This window comes from Piliocolobus tephrosceles, chromosome 4, assembly GCF_002776525.5.
Source record: "Piliocolobus tephrosceles isolate RC106 chromosome 4, ASM277652v3, whole genome shotgun sequence".
Classification (NCBI taxonomy): domain Eukaryota; kingdom Metazoa; phylum Chordata; class Mammalia; order Primates; family Cercopithecidae; genus Piliocolobus; species Piliocolobus tephrosceles.
In genome coordinates, this window is record NC_045437.1 from 76,951,300 (window position 1) to 76,964,736 (window position 13,437).

General features: G+C 42.5%; 1 protein-coding gene and 1 non-coding gene across 2 annotated transcripts in view; both read right to left on the bottom strand.

Moving 5' to 3' along the window:
• SERINC5 (serine incorporator 5) overlaps positions 1–13,437 on the bottom strand; it is a 122,499-nt gene that overhangs the window by 92,953 nt on the left and 16,109 nt on the right. The gene's annotated exons all lie outside the window — the stretch shown is intronic.
• On the bottom strand, positions 11,614–11,717 carry LOC111544536. Its single transcript, XR_002732196.1, has one exon. It is a non-coding gene; the product is annotated as a small nucleolar RNA U13 (small nucleolar RNA).

Genomic DNA, 13,437 nt, shown 5'->3' on the forward strand with positions numbered 1-13,437 from the left:
GTCCCGATACCCGGGTGGGGGGAACAGGGAAACTCCGCCTCAAAAAAAAAAAAAAAAAAAAAAGAATTTTTTTTTTTTGTTTAAGAAAGGGTCTCATTCTGGTGCCCACACTGGAGTGCAATGGTGCAACCATAGCTCTTTGGAGCCTTGAACTCCTTGCCTCAAATGATTCTCCTGCCTCAGCCTCCCAAGTACTTAGGACTACAGGCACATGCCACCATGCCCTGCTAGTTTTTTTATTTTATTTTTTGTTTGCTATACTCCCCAGGCCGGTCTTAAAACTCCTAGCCTCAATCCCAAAGCACTGAGATTACAGACATGAACCACCACGCCCAGCCAAGACAAAAATTTTAAGTTGCCTAAATTCTCATTCACTATCATTCTGCACAAAATGTCCATGTCTAAAATTTCCCAAGTAATTCATGTTTTTTTCTTGTTGATAGCATTAGAATACCTCATATTCTAATATAAATGAAAAGATCATTCCAAACTCTTCAAAGTTAACTATAACAAGAAACAAGAACAAAAGAAAAAGGCGGAAAACAAAAACTATACTTAGGTTTAAAACAAATTTAGTGATAAATTCAGAAAATTTCCTTTTTCTCAAAATACCACCAATATTTTACATACTTTATTTTTTGAGATGGAGTTGCCTAGGCTGGAGTGCAGTGGCATGATCTCGGCTCACTGCAACCTCCGCCTCCTGAGCTCAAGCGATTCTTGTGCCTCAGCCTCCCCAGTCGCTAGGATTACAGGTGCACGCCACCATGCCTGGCTAATTTTTGTATTGTTAGTAGAGATGGAGTTTCACCATGTTGGCCAGGCTGGTCTCTAACTGCTAACCTCAAGTGATCCACCTGCCTCGGCCTCCCAAAGTGCTGGGGATTGCAGGGGTGAGCCACCATGCCTGGCATTTTACATACTTACACACTTTTTTTTTTTTTTTTGCTACTTTAACATCTCAGAATCCTCTTTTCAGAGACTGCAAAAAAACAAAATAGTTTTGCAACCAACTTTTAAAGTTATTAAGTAACTAAAAGTGATCAATATAAACAAACTAGAATTTGAACTCGTCTACATTGAACATTCATTGTTTAAGTCAACACTAGGAAAGGGTAAAAGTAAACAACAGAAACTTGCTCTCTAATGTAGGGAGAAATCTCTTGGCCAGTGAAGCAGTACAAAAACACAGACATTCCGCTTACAGGAACTAATTAAAAAGAAAAGGAAAAAACAAAACACAGACCTGTTCAGCCATATAAAGTTATAATGATGAACATCTGTAAAGATTACATGAAATCACCCATGTAAAGTGCTCAGCACATGTGCCTGGCCCATAAGTGTTTAATGTTAGCTTGTATACATGCTCATTTCATTCAATACAAGGCTACTTAAATGCTCTGTGCCTCTGCTGCCTCATACAAAACAGATACAACAGTAGTTCCTACATCATAGGATTATTAGGACTGAGAATGTTTTCAAGGCACTTAGAACAACGTTAATTGTCAATATTATTCTTAGTGTCCTCGAAAAGGAAGGCCAGAGGTTTACAGGGCTGGGATCTAAACGTAGTCACTCCAAAGAAGTAGCATCTCATTTCCTCAAACTCTGGGAGATTTACCTAGTTGCCAGTTCTCCTCCCACTGCTCAGGAAATTCCCAGGGCAGAAGGAACCCAAGGACTCGCTCCCTCTTGGAGGCTCAGCCTGCTCCAGGAACTTGCAGCTCCAGCATCCCCAACTCCATCACTCAAACCTCACACCTGGCCAAAAAGCTACTGGCCGGGCACAGTGGCTCATACCTGAAATCCCAACACTTTGGGAGGCTGAGGCAGGCAGATCACGCGAAGTCAGGAGTTCAAGACCAGCCTGGCCAACATGGTGAAACCCTGTCTCTAGTAAAAATACAACAAAATTAGGTATGGTGGCACGCACCAGCTACTCAGGAGGCTTAGATAGGAGAATCATCTGAACCCAGGAGGGCGAGGTTGCAGTGAGCCATGATCCTGCCACTGCATTCCAGAGCAAGACTGTCTCAAAGAAAAAAGAAAGAAATTATGGCTCTTTGAATTTGTTTGCCAACTACTGATTTGCCTTTTCAAAGGGGGCTTGAGGGAAGTTTTATAACCATGTAAAACAAATAATAGTGCAACAATGGCAGCCATTCTCATTTATGCAGCACACTCCCTTCCAAGTGCTGTCACAGACTGTGTGACACCAGCACAATCTGTCCCAATCTGTCAGGTATTACTGTTATTATTATTTTTCTCCTCTGTAGCAGTTGGGAAACGTGAACTCTAGGAAATAAATTGCCTAAGGCCACAGCTTCTTGGTGGATGGAGTGCAGTGGCATGATCACAGCTCACTGCAGCGTCGACATCTTGGGCTCAAGCAATCCTCCCTCCTCAGCCACCCGAGTAGCTGGAACTACAGGCGCACACTTCCAAGTTGGCTAATATTTGTATTTTTTGTAGAGATTGGGTTTTGCCCAGGCTGGTCTCGAACTCCTGGTTTCAAGCAATCCTCCCACCTCAGTCTCCCACATGGTGGGATTATAGGTGTGAGCCACTGCAACAGTCCCAGGTAATTTCAAAGCCAGTATTCTTAACTACCTCACCAAATTGAAAGTGGAAAAGAGAAAAAGGGAATAGTACTTTTAAAAAACAGAAACTATAGAAAACCCAATCAAAATTCATTTTCCAATTAAGTTATTGCTTAGTAAATGAAAATATTAAATAAAGAACCGGCTACTGCGCCATATGGCAAGGAAGTGTACTTCAGTGCTGACAACTCCATTACTCAGGAGAACAGTTTAACTGTGATATATGGATGGCTCCAGTGACCACTGCCACTGTATTTATAGTTTGTGATCTGTATAAACAAAACCATTTCTCATGCCTGTAACAGCATCTACTGCAGGCCTTTGTTACTTACAATTAAATCTCTGGAAATATTTAAATCTCATGGTCACAAAAAAGATGAGTCAACCATCTAAGAATGACTGGTCACCAGTTCCCAAAACACAACCTCCAGCGTCATGACCACCAGCCCCAGTAGGTCTAAATTCCAGATGAATAATTCTTCCAACATACAGTCAAATTAAAAAAAAAAAAAAAAAAAATCAATAGAATTGAAAGCCCAGAAATAAACCTTAACACTGACAGTCAACTAATTCTGCCAAGATAATTCAACTGGGAAAGAACAGTCTTTTCAACAAATGTTGGTGGAACTGGATATTCAAATGCAAAACAATGAAGTTGGACCCTTTCCCTATACCACAGACAAAAATTAACTCATTAAGAATGGCCAGGTGCTGTGGCTCATGCCAGTAATCCCAGCACTTTGGGAGGCCAAGATGGAAGGATTACCTGAGCCCAAGAGTTGGAGACCAGCCTGGGCAACATAGTGAGATCCCATCTCTATAAAATATCAAAAAGTGAGCCAAGTGTGATGACACGCACCTGTGGTCCCAGCTACATGAGAGGCTGAGACAGGAGGATCACTTCAGCCTCAGAGTTCAGGGCTATAGTGAGCCATGACTGTGCCACCACACTCCAGCCTGAGAAACAGACTAAGACTCTGTCTTTAAATAAAAACAAAAACAGCCCGGCAAGGTGGCTCATGCCTGTAATCCCAGCACTTTGGGAGGCCGAGGCGGGCAGATCACGAGGTCAGGAGATAAGACCATCCTGGCTAATACGATAAAACCCCGTCTCTACTAAAAATACAAAAAAAAAAAAAAAAAATTAGCCAGGCGTGGTGGCGGGCACCTGTAGACCCTGTAGTCCCTGCTGAGGCAGGAGAATGGCGTCAACCCGGGAGGCAGAGCTTGCAGTGAGCCAAGATCGCACCCCTGCACTCCAGCCTGAGCAACAGAGCGAGACTCTAGCTCAAAAAAAAAAAAAAAAAAAGTGGAAACAAACGATCATCAGCTGAGAAATGGGTTTAAGTAAAGTGTGGTAAAAGGAATGAAGTAAAAAGAATGAAGTACCTGGTGGGGCACAGTGGCTCACACCTGTAATCCCAGCACTTTGGGAGGTCAAGGTGGGCCGATCACAAGGTCAGGAGTTTGAGACCAGCCTGGCCAATATAGTGAAACCGCATCTCTACTAAAACTATGAAAATTGGCTGGGCATGATGACACACGCCTGTAGTCCCAGCTACTCAGGAGGCTGAGGCAGGGGAATCGCTTGAACTCGAGAGGCGGAGGTTGTGGTGAGCCAAGATTGCGCCACTGCACTCCAGCCTGGCGACAGAGTGAGACTCCGTCTCAAAAACAAACAAACAAACAAAAAAAGAAGTACTGACACCTGCTACAACATGGATGAACCTTGAGAATATACTAAGTTAAAGAAGTAGTCCTAAAGACTATACATTATATGGTTTCATTAATAGGAAATGTCTACGGAAGTCCACAGAGACAGTGAATAGATTAACAATTGCCAGGACTCTGACGGAGTTTGGGAGGGAACTGGGACTGACTGCTAATAAGCATAGAGGTGACAAAAACTAAGTTGTCATGATGGTTCCACAACTCTGTACATATACTATAAAACCACTGAATTGCACACTTTAAATGACTGGGCTGTATGCTATGTGAAACTACATTTTACTTTATCAATAATTTCTTTAAGGCCAGGCACAGTGGCTCAAGCCTGTAATCCCAGCACTTTGGGAGACCAAGGCGGGCGGATCATCTGAGGTCGGGAGTTCGAGACCAGCCTGACCAACATGGAGAAACCCTATCTCTACTAAAAATACAAAAAATTAGCAGGGGGCGTGGTGGCGCATGCCTGTAATCCCAGCTACTCGGGAGGCTGAGGCAGAAGAATCGCTTGAACCCAGGAGGCAAAGGTTGTGGTGAGCCAAGATCATACCATCGTACTCCAGCCTGGGCAACAAAAGCAAAACTCCATCTCAAATAACAATAATAATAATAATAATAATAATAATAATAATAATAATAATAATTTCTTTAGTTAAAAATAATCTAATAGCCATTTTAGTATAAGTTTAAAAAAAAACTCAAATAATAATTCTAAAATCACTTGGTTGGACATCTCTGCTCAATGGAGAAGTAAAAGTGTGGATATCTCTCCAATGTCACTTTAAGAATAAAAATAAAACTAGGACTTTTTTTTTGGAACGCTTGTTAATTTAAATAGGAATAAAGTATTCCCAAAGGCAAATTCCCAGGACTTTAGGAGCTGAAATTGCTTCATGTGTTTCTTATTAGTCTGCTATAAAATGCTTTGTAAAGTTTACAGAAAGTATTTTATAGATCTTTCAACTTTTACTTTTTTTTTTTTTTTGAGACCGAGTCTCGCTCTGTCACCCAGGCTGGCGTGCAGTGGCATGATCTCGGCTCACTGCAACCTCTGCCTCCCGGGTTCAAGGATGCTTCTGTCTCAGCCTCCCAAGTAGCTGGGACTACAGGTGCCCACCACCACGCCCGGCTAATTTTTGTATTTATAGTAGAGACAGGGTTTCACCATATTGGCCAGGCTAGTCTCAAACTCCTGACCTTGGGATCCATCTGCCTCAGCCTCCCAAAGTGCTGGGATTACAGGCGTGAGTCGCTGTGCCTGGCTCCAACTTTTACGTTTAAGAGATTGCCCATTTGAAATGGCTGAATCTTAGCACCAGAGCAGTCATTTCTCCAGCAATTTTCCTGTCTTGTACCAAAGCAGCCCTTTGAATAATACTTCCTAATAATCCACAGCCAGCTGGAGCACTTGACAAACACTGATCTGACAGTTTAATCTTAGCACCATTCTTTTAGGATTGGCATACCCTTTTTTTTCCAGTTCCATTTATCTCACTACACTTAAGAAAAATCTGCATTTACATATGTAAATTGTGAACAATGTTGATAAAAATAAATTACACCACATATTCATACCAGTTGTGCAACCAAATTCATGTTTCCTTTCTAAAGCAAAAACGGGTTAAACTTTGTTATCTCCAAACCTACTTCTAAACACATCACACACACTACCACCACTACCACCACAAAGGGCAGAGATGATATCACAATGAAAACAATGCTAGCAAATACAATTATAAAGCATGATGAATTTCGCACATTTAGGTTTGCTAAAATAAGCTTTAAAATTGTTGAATGAAAAACAAATGCCCCCAACATTATCCCCTACCCTCCAACCTCCTATTATTACTCTATTGCCATAACCACTGGTGGTAGTTTCTAGGGTATGTTTAAAACTCTCAGAATTCTTGTGTATATATGTATCTACATACATGGAAACGTATGTGCCTTTTAAAGTGGAAACCATAATTGGGTTTATCATAGACATAGTGTTCTTTAACCTCCTCTTTTTATAACCCCTACCTAACTAACACTGTTAGCTCGGCTACCTGTTCCTCTCTGTACATACAGATTTAACTTACTCTTTTTTTACTATGGTGAAACACACATAACATTAAACATATCATCCTAACCATTTTTAAGTGTACAGTTCAGTAATGTTAAGTATATTCATATTGTTGTGCAACAGATTTCTGTAACTTTTTCATTGTGCAGCAGTGAAACGCTATACCCACTAAACACTAGTTCTCCCTCCCACCTCCGCTGGGCCCTAGGGAACCACCTTTTTACTTTCTATGATTTTGACTACTTTAGACACTTCATATGAGTGGAATCATACAGTATATGTCCTTTTGTGACTTTTATTATATACTTTTATTTCACTTAGCATAATGTCCTTGAGGTGCACCCATGTTGTAGTATGTGACAAGTTTTCCTTCTTTATTAAGGCTGTATAATATTCCATTGTTAATTTCATTCTTTTAACGGCAACATGATATCTCATTGTATGAAAGGCTAGTAACTTTTTGTTTTATTTTATTTTATTTATTTATTTTATTTTTTTTTTTTTGAGACGGAGTCTCACTCTGTCGCCCAGGTTGGAGTGCAGTGGCCGCATCTCAGCTCACTGCAAGCTCCGCCTCCCGGGTTTACGCCATTCTCCTGCCTCAGCCTCCCGAGTAGCTGGGACTACAGACGCCTGCCACCTCGCCCGGCTAGTTTTTTGTATTTTTAGTAGAGACGGGGTTTCACCGTGTTAGCCAGGATGGTCTCGATCTCCTGACCTCGTGATCCACCCGTCTCGGCCTCCCAAAGTGCTGGCTTTACAGGCTTGAGCCACCGCGCCCGGCCTACTTTTTATTTTAAATTAGTCTTCATTATCAGTGTTTAAGATGTTCCAAGTTTACTTCTAATACAATAGAAGAATTGCTAGACCCAAGAACATATTTATGATTCGAAGAGATTATGACAAAATAAATTCTCCATAAGTGAACAAACACAAATCCAGAAGAGTAGGTTTTTCTTTCACCTTTCTTTTCAACTTTGCCAATGAAAACTCTCATTTTTAATTGTAATTTTTGTTTTGTTTTGTTTTTGAGACAGAGTCTTGCCCTGTCGCCCAGGCTGGAGTGCAGTGGCATGATCTTGGCTCACTACAACCTCTGCCTCTTGGGTTCAAGCAATTCTCGTGCCTCAGCCTCCTGATTAGCTGGGATTACAGGCATGAGCCACCGTGCCTGGCTGAATTGTAGTTCTTAAATTATAAGTAAGACTGAGCATTTTCTCACATTTGTTGGCATTTGCATTTTTTCCTAAATGATCCCTAACCTTTTAAATTTTTCTGTTATGTGTCCTTTCTGCTGATTTATAAGAACACTGTGCAAATTAAGGCAAGTGGATCTCTGTTCTACGAATCACTGTGTGTCATTTGAGTTCTTTCTTTAATTTGGTTTATAGAACTTGTGTGTAGAAAAACCTTGGCCATTTTAGATTATTTTAAAAGGTCACCCACCTTTTCTCAATACTTTTTTTTTTTTTTTTGAGACAGAGTCTTGCTCTGTCACCCAGGCTGGAGTGCTGTGGCTGGATCTCAGCTCACTGCAAGCTCCGCCTCCCGGGTTTTACGCCATTCTCCTGCCTCAGCCTCCCGGGTAGCTGGGACTACAGGCGCCGCCACCTCACCCGGCTAGTTTTTTTGTATTTTTTAGTAGAGACGGAGTTTCACCGTGTTAGCCAGGATGGTCTCGATCTCCTGACCTCGTGATCCGCCCGTCTTGGCCTCCCAAAGTGCTGGGATTACAGGTTTGAGCCACCGCACCCGGCCTCTTTTCTCAATACTTTTAATGGACTCCTTTTTTAACTCATTTTATCATGGTTAAATATTGGATCTACACATTACTTATTTTAATGGAAAGGGTGTGGAGCAAACTTCAAAAAAAGCTTACTGACAACTTACAACTTGGATATCAGTATCCCAAGGAAGAGTGACAGTTCTCCCCATAACTACAACATCTAACATTTATGAACTCAAACTGTGGGCCAGTCACTGTTCCAAGTGCAGAATCCTATAAAGGAGATCCTAGGGATTACCCCGTTTTACAGATGTACAAATTAAACAACAGACAGATGAAGTAACTGATCAAGGACACACCACCAGTAAATGGCTGAGAATATTGGAACTCAGGCTTCCCATCACTTAGAACTGGCTCTTAACTTCTCTGCTACACCGCCTCTGAACTATATGAAAAAAAAAAGCCTAAAAAAATCCACATCAAAAATACGTTTAAATTAATTCTCAGTAGAAAGCAGATTTGTCCTTTTCCTTCCATCAAATACTTCGCGTAGCTTAAGTACTAAATCTTTTTTTTCCTTGAAACTGATTCTCGCTCTGTCGTCCAGGCTGGAGTGCAGTGGCATCTTGGCTCACTGCAACCTCCACCTCCCGGGTTCAAGCGATTCTCCTGTCTCAGTCTCCCGAGTAGCTGGGATTACAGGTGCATGCCACCACGCCCGGCTAACTTTTGTATTTTCAGTAGAGGCAGGGGTTTCACCATGTTGCCCAGGTTGGTCTCGAACTCCTGACCTCAAGTGATCCACCTGCCTCAGCCTCTCAAAGTGCTGGGATTACAGGCATGAGCCACCGCACCTAGTCCAGTGTTTCTTTTTCTTTTCTTTTCTTTCTTTTTTTTTTTTTTTGAGACGAGGTCTTGCTCTGTTGCCCAGGCTGGAGTGCAATGGTGCGTTGTCAGTTCGCTGCAACCTCCGCCTCCCGGGTTCAAGCGATTCTCCCGCTTCAGCCTCTCGCTATCATGACGGGCTTTTTTGTATTTTTGTAGAGATGGGGTTTCACCCTGTTGGCCAGGCCGGTCTGGAATTCCTGACCTCAGGTGATTCGCCCAACTCGGCCCCCCAAAGTGCCGGGATTAAAGGTGTGTGCCACTGTCCCCGGTCCTAGTGTTTCTTTTCTGGGCAGTATCACTGCATGCCCCAAGGGCCAGGTGCATCGTTGGTAGTAAAGGCAGGGGTAGTGTTTTCACAAAGACTGATGAGTGCTATCGGCATCTGGGGGTAACTTAAATATCAGCTATGCACAGGACTCCCTAATTGTTCTACAAACATGAAAAAGGAGAATGAAATGCTAAGAAGAGAAGTGGAGGGCTTTCTCTCTCTTTTTTTTTTTTTGTTCATGTCTTTTTGTCATGTCACACAGGCTGGGTTGCAGTGGTACGATCATGGCTCACTGCAGCTTCAACTTTCCAGCCTCAGGTGATCCTCCCACCTCAGCCTCCAGAGCAGCTGGGACTACAAGTGCATGCCACCACGCCCAGCTAATGTTTGTATTTTTTTGTAGAGATGATGTTTCACTATGTTGCCCAGGATGGTGTCGAATTCTTGGGCTCAAGCAATTCATCCACCTCGGCCTCCCAAAGTATTGGGATTACAAGCAAGAGCCACCTCCCCGCCAGTTGCCAGTTCTCTCTAATAATCGGAGAATACCCTCAAGCAATCCATAATGAAGGGCAAATGAAATAAGCATTTGTGTTCCTCTCAAGCACTGGGTCCAGCTATCTGCCACACCCCTCTTCCAGAAAGAAAAGAAAAAAAAAAAAGAAGTCAGAGAGTCAGCCCTGCTGGACCTCTTGCTTCCAAAAAATATGCAATCAGCCAGGCGCGGTGGCTCACACCTGTCATTCCAGCACTTTGGGGAGGCCAAGGCAGGTGAATCATGAGGTCAAGAGGTCGAGATCATCCTGGCCAACATGGTGAAACCCTGTATCTACTAAAAATACAAAAAATTAGCTAGGCATGGTGGTGGGCGCCTGTAGTCCTAGCTTCTTGGGTGGCTGAGGCAGGAGAATCGCTTGAACCCGAGAGACGGAGATTGCAGTGAACAGAGGTGACACCACTGCACTCGCCTGGCAACAGAGCGACACTCTGTCTCAAAAAAAAAAAAAAAAGGAAAAAAGAAAAATTGCAATCCGTGGCAACCCTCATTCCTACCCGCCCTCTATCATAAGGAAATAATTTACAGCTTCATGCTTTTCAAAGCCTCCAGCCAGAAGCCGCTGCTAGGCAAAATGATTTGCATAAAGTGCCTCATTTAAATGGCCTCATGCCCCTTACTCAGCAACCTGCAACTTCCACCAACTACACTAATGGTGAGATAGTACAATCTTAAAACCTGCTTTCTGTTAAATTCTATCATCCATGCATAGAGTAGAACTTTCTGGAAAATAACTGCTTGGGAGTTTAAGAGAAGGAAGGGAACAAAAAGTTTAAACTGATTTTATTACAACAAAATACAGCATAAAAATCCAACCCGAAACCAGGCATAGTGGCTCATGCCTGTAATCCCAGCATTTGGGAGGCAGAGGCAGGTGGATTGCCTGAGATCAGGAGTTCAAGACCAGCCTGACCAACATGGCAAAACCCTATCTCTACTAAAAATACAAAAATATGCTGGGCGTGGTGGCAGGCGCCTGTAATCCCACTACTTGGGAGGCTGAGGCAGGAGAATAGCTTGAACCCTGAGGGGTAGAGGTTGCAGTGAACTGAGATGCTGCCACTACACTCCAGCCTGGGTGACAGAGCAAAACTCCTTCTCAAAGAACAAAAAAAACCCAATCTGAGATTCAAATAATCAAATCATAAGACTGTTTAAAATCCATAGCTATGAACTCTTTGTTGAACTGCTCTGCAAAGAGAGCAGATTATCTTAGGGAAAAAGCCCAATATCCACTCATTCAGGCTCTCATCATTTACCACAGGCCAAGGGTGTACTGGGCACTGGGAAATAGAAACACTAGGAGAGCACAGGGGCAGTACCTGCTGTGAGCTGATTAGCTGTGTGGCCTTGGAAGATACCCTGTGCTCCGGGACCTGTTTCCTAGAAATAACTTGTTAGGTGGAAATGCCACTGCCTTGAGGATCCTTCTAGCTCCAGAATGAAGACTGTGACCTCCCAGATTCTCACAACCCCATGGACGCCCATAAGCCATCTGAGAATGGCAACGCAGGACCTGGAGCGACGGGCATTATGCCCATCAGAAACCTCAGCAGCAGCTGTGAGACTTTCTCTGGCTGGCTGCCAACCAAAGACTTTCCACAATGGTTCTAATTTCAAACTCCCCGACCATTATCCTTAAAAACTATTGGAGTGTGCTAAAAGGTCTGATATTTTGGTTTCTTAGTTAAATTTGTCATACCCAGAGGCACAATTCCCCTCTGTCAGCATGTCCCAATTTTCAGTTTATGGTTTGGGTGAATACTGGGGATCCTTTTTTTTCCATGTCAGATGGGTAATGTACCAACAACATGACAAGATTGAAGGGAGGCACATCTCACAGACAAGCATGAAAACCCAGTCATTATGCTTATGAACTACAAAAGAAATTGCATTCTTACAATCAGAAACAGAAACATCAACCCAATTGTGGTACCCTACGAGCCAGGAGCCACAGACCATGCCCACCTTCCACTCTGCCTCTTTTAACTTTATTATACAAAAACAGCTGTATTCCTCCCCAGGATATAGGCAAGTCACTGCAGCCTTGAGAGGCCAGCAGGAAGAAGAATTAAACAGAGCTCCCTAAGGGCGAAGTAGAGCTGCCTCCAAAGATAGGAAGTTCCTGCCTCTGGAGTTGTTTATTATGGTAAAAGAAATCAAGCACAACTGGGTCAGAAGAGCAGAAGACCCTTCCAGTGCCAATTTTCTGGGAGGTGGTCCAAAGGAAGTCAGTGGGGCCAGTTCCCTCCCTCAGACAGCTAACAGGAGCAAGGCTTGGTCAGCCTTCCTGAAGCTCTGCAAGTCCAAGGTTTCTGAGCTATTTATTCTATACTTACTTTGAAAACACAAAATTGCTCCAACAGGATGGATATGTTAGGAACAACTGGGCATAATAGGATGTGCATTTCTGTCTGTTGAGAAACACCAGGTAGAAAACTGCACCAAGCTGAATTGAGCTCCTTGGTAATATACAAAATGCACACAGCTCAGCTCAACAAGTACACTGAGTCACACCAAACACATTTGATGTTACAACTTTCCATCCAATTCCAGATAACCCTCCTCCTGCTGCTTCTCAACTGCTCAAAAGCCTAACTCTCCAAACCCATTTCCACAAGGTAATTTCAAGACTTTTCCAAAAAAAATGCCAAATTTACCATAGTAGTTATGTATTTCTTAATCATTTAACATTTATAAAACTATAGTATCATTTTCATTCAGTTCGTTTTTTCAAATGTGTCACTGACAAAGTTTTAGAATATTGTGCCCTTAACCAAATTTTCCCTATGAGATATGTGATTTCATTGTGTAGTTCTGCTTAATGTGGTAATTTTTAGAATGCACATGTCATGTTGTATTGTAGCAGAACTATTTCCAGGGCTCTAGTGTAGAGTATTTACAATCATTTGTAAAAAATTACACTAAATGCCCAAAAGGAAAATAAATGTTTATATGATTAATTAAATCATATAATTAATTAAGATAATAAGATAATTAAATCATAAAACCAAAAAGTGCTGGGATTATAGGCATGAGCCACTGTGCTCAGCCGTGTATTTCTGTAAAGCATAAAACACTGCTTTTAAATTAGTTTTCATGTCATGTTACTTAATTCATCATTTCAAGATTAAATCAGTATCTAGTGAATTGATCTGCCTACCTAGTGATTGGTTTCCATCACTAATGATAAAAGCTTTGATGCTTCTCCCTTTTTCAAGGTGCTACATACTGTAATCCTTAGAACAACTTAAGAAATAAAAAGGCAAGGCTGGGTGCAGTGGCTCACACCTGTAATCCCAGCACTTTGGGAGGCCAAGGTGGGTGAATCATGACATCAGGAGATTGAGATCATCCTGGCCAACAAAATGAAACCCCATCTCTACTAAAAATATAAAAATTAGCCAGGCGTGGTGGCACGCGCCTGTAATCCCAGCTACTCTGGAGGCTGAGGCAGGAGAATTGCTTGAACCCAGGAGTCGGAGGTTGCAGTGAGCCAAAATCACACCACTGCACTCCAACCTGGTGACAGAGCAAGACTCCGTCTCGAAAAATAGTAATAATACTAAAAAGAAATAAAGGCCGGGCGCGGTGGCTCAAGCCTGTAAT